The sequence below is a fragment of the Arachis ipaensis genome, chromosome B9 (assembly GCF_059453495.1).
Source record: "Arachis ipaensis isolate K30076 ecotype BB chromosome B9, ASM5945349v1, whole genome shotgun sequence".
Taxonomy (NCBI): Eukaryota; Viridiplantae; Streptophyta; class Magnoliopsida; order Fabales; family Fabaceae; genus Arachis; species Arachis ipaensis.
This window is the reverse complement of record NC_142444.1, coordinates 78,430,661-78,436,660: the sequence shown is the minus strand read 5'-3', so window position 1 is coordinate 78,436,660 and position 6,000 is coordinate 78,430,661.

Here is a 6,000-nt window from a genome sequence, read left to right as displayed (position 1 = left end):
CGCCAGCTTTTGTGCCAGTTTGGGCGTTTAACTCCAGCTTTTATGCCAGTTCTGGCGTTTTGACGCCAGAATTTCTATGCTGACTTGGAACGCCAGTTTGGGCCATCAAATCTGGGGCAAAGTATGAACTATTATATATTGCTGGAAAGCCTAGGATGTCTACTTTCCAACGCAATTGAGAGCGCACCAATTGGGCTTCTGTATCTCCAGAAAATCAACTTCGAGTACAGGGAGGTCAGAATCCAATAGCATCTGCAGTCCTTTTTCATCCTCTGAATCAGATTTTTGCTCAGGTCCCTCAATTTCAGCCAGAAAATACCTGAAATCATAGAAAAACACACAAGCTCATAGTAAAGTCCAGAAATGTGATTTTTATTTAAAAACTAATAAGAATATAATAAAAACTAACTAAAAAATACTAAGAACATACTAAAAACAATGCCAAAAAGCCTATAAATTATCCGCTCATCACAACACCAAACTTAAATTGTTGCTTGTCCCCAAGCAACTGAAAATCAGATAGGATAAAAAAAAGAGATTATACAACGAATTCCAAAAATATCTATGAAGATCAGTCTTAATTAGATGAGCGGGGCTATTAGCTTTTTGCTTCTGAACAGTTTTGGCATCTCACTTTATCTTTTGAAGTTCAGAATGATTGGCTTCTATAGGAACTCAGAATTCAGATAGTGTTATTGATTCTCCTAGTTCAGTATGTTGATTCTTGAACACAGTTACTTTATGAGTCTTGGCCGTGACCCTAAATATTTTGTTTTCTCGTATTACCACTGGAAACATAAATGCCACAGACACATAACTGGGTGAACATTTTAGATTATGACTCAGCTTTGCTAGAGTCCCCAATTAGAGGTGTCCAGAGCTCTTAAGCACACTCTTTTTGCTTTGGACCACGACTTTAACCGCTCAGTCTCAAGTTTTCACTTGACACCTTCACGCCACAAGCACATGATTAGGGACATCTTGGTTTAGCCCCTTAGGCCAGGATTTTATTCCTGTGGGTCCTCCTATCCACTGATGCTCAAAGCCTTGGATCCTTTTTATTTTACCCTTGCCTTTTGGTTTAAAGGGCTATCGGCTTTTTCTACTTGCTTTTTCTTTTTCTCTTTTTTTTGCAAGCTTTTCACTGCTTTTTCTTGCTTCAAGAATCATTTTTATGATTTTTGAGATTATCAAATAACATTTCTCCTTTTCCATCATTCTTTCAAGAGCTAACAATTTTAGCATTCATAAACAACAATTTAAAAAATATGCACTGTTCAAGCATTCATTCAGAAAAACAAAAGTATTGCCACCACATCAAAATAATTAAACTATTTTAAAATTTGAAAATCATGCACTTTTTTTTTCTTTTTCAATTAAAAACATTTTTCATTTAATAAAGGTGATGGATTAATTTTCATAGCTTTAAGGCATAGACACTGATGCACGGAAACTTGTCTCCCAATAAATTTCCTTCGGCAAGTATACCGAATTGTCGTCAAGTAAAAACTCAAAGTAGAGTGAGGTCGAATCCCACAGGGATTGATTGGTCAAGAAACTTTAATTGGAAGAACGTTCTAGTTGAGCTAAGCAGAAAGTGAGTTGAGAATTGCAGGAAATTAAATGGCGGGAAAGTAAATAGTAGAAAATAAATGACGGGAAGTAAATTGCAGAATCGTAAATGGGGAAGGGAAGTTTAGCATGAAAGTAAATGGCAATAAGAAAAGAGAATTGGTAAGATCATAAATGGGGAATTCATTGGGCTTAGGAGATGTTGCATTCTCCGGATCATGTTCATTTTCATCTCTTCCTCAATCAATGCATTCATTGATCTCCTTGGCAATCTTAAGTGATTGAATTCCAATTCCTTGGTAATTCAATCTCTCAAATCAGATCAATAGCCAATTCCTTGGTCTAATTGCTCATGAGAAGAGATGAAGTGTGGTCACTAATTATACCATATGTATTTCCAAATCAAAGTATTGAGAGAATTATATGTCACCATATCCGCCCAAACCCTAATTTGGTCCAACATGAGAAAATATTTCTAGCATGATCTCTTCATCCCTTTTCCAAGGTTCAGAAGAGATCCAAGTATGAATAGCTTCTTTTCCAAGATAACTACTCAATTGGATGAAGATTGAAAGCTTTCTAGTAAAATCAAGAGAAAAGAAAGAAGAAGGATTATGAAAACTATTATTGATCCATCAAATTACAACAGAGGTCCCTAACCCAATGAAAGGGGTTTAGTTGTTCATATCTCTGGGAATGGAAAGCAAAGATGGAGAGTACATTCTGAAAGATAAACTAGAAGTGCAGAGAAAGTAAAATACAGAGGGTAATTCTAATAATGCCCAAAAGCTCCCTTTTCTAGTTCAAAGCTCTCCCTATTTATACTACTCTTCTGATCTTCTAGTTGGCTCTTCAAGTCTTGGATATGGGCCTTTGGATCTTGAGTTGAAGCAGTTATCTTATTCAGTAGGCTCAGCTTTACTTGCAGAGAAAGTGTGAAGTAGGCAGGGACTTTAGCTTACGGTGTTAGTGGTGTTAACGTTAAGTGAAAATATGGGGTTGAGAACGTTAGTGACAATCACCTTTTTCACTAACGTTCCTAACGCAAAGTGGTCCACGTTAACTTCAACGTTAGTGGCACTAACATGACCACTAACGTTGACCCTTGGCTCTTCGCAAACGTTACTGGGGTTTACCTTTTTCAATAACGTTGAGAGTACCCCTTTCTCCCTACGTTAGAGTTCACGTTAGAATAGTTAACGTGGCCTTTAACGTAGGCTTGCCAAATCTTCGAGAGCGTTAGTGACACTTACCTTTGTTATTAACGCTTCAGAACGCCCCTACTTCCCACATTAGAGTTCACGTTAACTAAGTTAACGTGACTTCTAACGTGGTATTGATAGCCATCTCCAATGTTGGTGACAAAGGTGAGTGTCACTAACATTGGCATCATCCTCTTCTTCCACGTTAGAGCTCACGTTAACTAAGTTAACGTGGCTCTTAACGTGGCCAATTGTCCCTTTTGGAACGTTAGTGGCACTTACTTTTACCACTAACGTTGGAGTTCTACTTCTCTTCCACGTTAGCTTCCACGTTAACATAGTTAACGTGGCAACTAACGTGGGCTATGATGGCTCACGAAGGCGTTATTGGCAATCACTTTTCTCATTAACGTTGCAAGCTAGCCTTCATTCCACGTTAGTGGTCACGTTAGCTAGACTAACGTGGCTGCTAACGTGGTTCTTCCTTGCTTCCTTTATCCTGAAATCAAGCAATAAAGTGTATCAAAGCTCTGATCCAAGTTATGAGACATGCATCATTCAATTTGTCCTTTAATTCATGCATAATTCTCATAAAATCATGTAAAATTCACAAAGTTTGCTTGAATCAAGATGTAAGTGATTATTTATCCAAAACTTGCTTATTTCCTAAGAAAATGCATGAAATTACCTTAAAACCATAAAGAAAAAGTCAGTGAAACTGGCTAAAATACCCTGGTAGCACAACACCAAACTTAAAGCTTGCTTGTCCCTAAGCAAGTACTAGAACAAGAGAATGATGAATGAAATGACAAGAGGAATGAATTATTATTGTGGAAGTCATGTTCTTGGTTTTATGGGGTTTCATGCATTGCAACTTAGGTTCATTCCTTTACTGGCTTTCAGACCTTTATCATGCCTTGGAATACTCACTTGATTGCACCCTTTGAGACTTTTATTTTTTGATCCCTTTTTCTTTCCAAGGTTTATTTCTTCCTTAGGCTAAGTGTTCTGTGAGGGGGCGACTCTTTAAGATAAGCTTTCAGCCAACACTCCCGAACCAGTTGGTTCAAGGTGCTAGGTGTTGAAACACCCCTAAGGACTTACTCCCTCAAGTCTCTCTCCCCCATACGTGCACACCACAGGCACATGGTTTGTTATTTTCTTTCCTTGAGGTCTTGGTGTCCAGCACCTCTTTGGGTTACTAAATGTTCTGTAGCAAGGTTGCTCTTGATAGTGGATTTTCAGTTGATAATCCCAGGTTAGTTAACCCAAGTTACCAAGTGATGAAGCACTCCTAAGAACTTATTCATCCAAGCAGATCCTTGGTACAAGAGCACCACAAACACATCCCTCAAGATTCAAGCCCTTGGTGCCTAGCCTTATTCTTTATTAACTTTTCTTTCTTTTTCAACTCTTATTGTTCTTTTCCTTTTTCTTATTAGGATCTTATTATTTAGCTAGTCTCATGGGGTGTTTTTCAAGCATATGATTCAAGACAGATAGTTGCCTTCCCACCTTGTTGGTGAACCAACTTAGCTAAGTGATTACTACAGCACAAATTTAAGGACCTACTCCACAACATGAACATCACTCTGGTCTTTCATAACATCTCTTTTTATTGTACTTAAAAGGACAAGCATAAAATAAGCAAGATGAAAATGAAGGCAGGCAATTTGACTAGCAAGCATAGACCTAGGCAAAAGTAAACTTAAAGACAGAATTGAAAATTCCTAAGCTACTATGGAAGCATGTTCTATTTCATACATGATTTTCCTTATTTAAAAGACTTGAAAAAGAAAGATGGAACAATGAGGGAACTCCACCACCTTTTACTCATGGGGTTGTTCGCGCTCTCCTTCTTGTTTGTCCTCTTTGTGTCCACTTGTGCTTCCTTGCATACGTGGCAGTCTAGCTTTTTTCCAATCTTCAAGTGCCTTCCTTACTGATTCATGACTCATTTCTACCCTCTCTCTTTCTTCTCATGCTAATTCATCCTTCACTTCTTCATAGCTTATGATTCCCGGATGTAGTATAGGCAGTTGTCCGACTAAGTGCTATTCACAAATGCAAACCAACTGACTAATTAAATTTCCATGTATGCAACCTTGGTGACACCAAACTTAGTTTGTGGCAATGTGGTGTAAGATGATTTGTTCAAGGTGCTAAGAGTGACATGCTATGAGCTGCATTCATGTCCTCTTAGTGTGCCTTGAACACCAAACTTGTTCTTCACTATATGTTGCATAAAAGAATTTATTCAAGGATATGTCAAAGTTGATTTGCGATCCATAAACCTTGCTTTATTAACTACTTTAAAAGCATGTAACACATGGGTTGCCTCCCATGAAGCGCTTCTTTAGCATCACTAGCTTGACGTTCTTCCTTTGTCAGGGTGGTTGGTAATGCTTCAAATCTTCCCCCTTTGCAGTAAACCTGTCTCCATTGGCTTCATCAATAATCTCTATATGTTCTAGGGAGAGAACTTTGTTGATGGTGAAAACCTTAGGTAACTGAGATGGGATAGTGGGGAGATGAGGTGGGATATCTAGGAAGTAATCTAAGATCACTTTATCCCCTGGAGAGAAATCTTCTGTAGGGATCTTTTTGTTCCTCCATCTCCTTGGTATCTTCTTCTTTATTTTTCTTGCTGTTATCCTGCTCTTTGTGGTCTCTTTTCCTAGGGTGATTTTGTTGCTGGTCTCATATGATTCTGGTGGTTTTGGCTCCACTTGAGTTTCTTTTAGCTGTGACAGTTGCTGATTATTTTGTTCATCACTCAAAGGAATTCCTTAGTGTACAGCTTGTTCCTCAATGCTTGTTTCTCCCACCATCGCTCTGTCATGCTCTGTCCTTAGTTCCTTGCCTTCCTGACTTGCTTCTTGTGAGGGTTTGAAAACATTGAAGGTGAGTTGTTTGTCATGTACCCTCAGTATTAGCTCTCCTCGCTCCACATCTATGAGCGCTCTAGCTGTAGCTAAGAATGGTCTTCCCAATATGAATGGGTAAAGATGACTTTCTTCCATTTCCAGTATGATAAAGTCTGTGGGCAGGAAGTAGGTCCCAGCCTTCACCAGCACGTTTTCAACCACTCCTATTGCTTGTTTTTGAGTTTTGTCCACCAGCCTGATGACTACGTCTGTGGGTATCAGCTCATTGATTTGCAGCCTCTTCATAAGGGATAAAGGCATTAAGTAGATGCTGGCTCCCAGATCACAGAGTCCTTTAT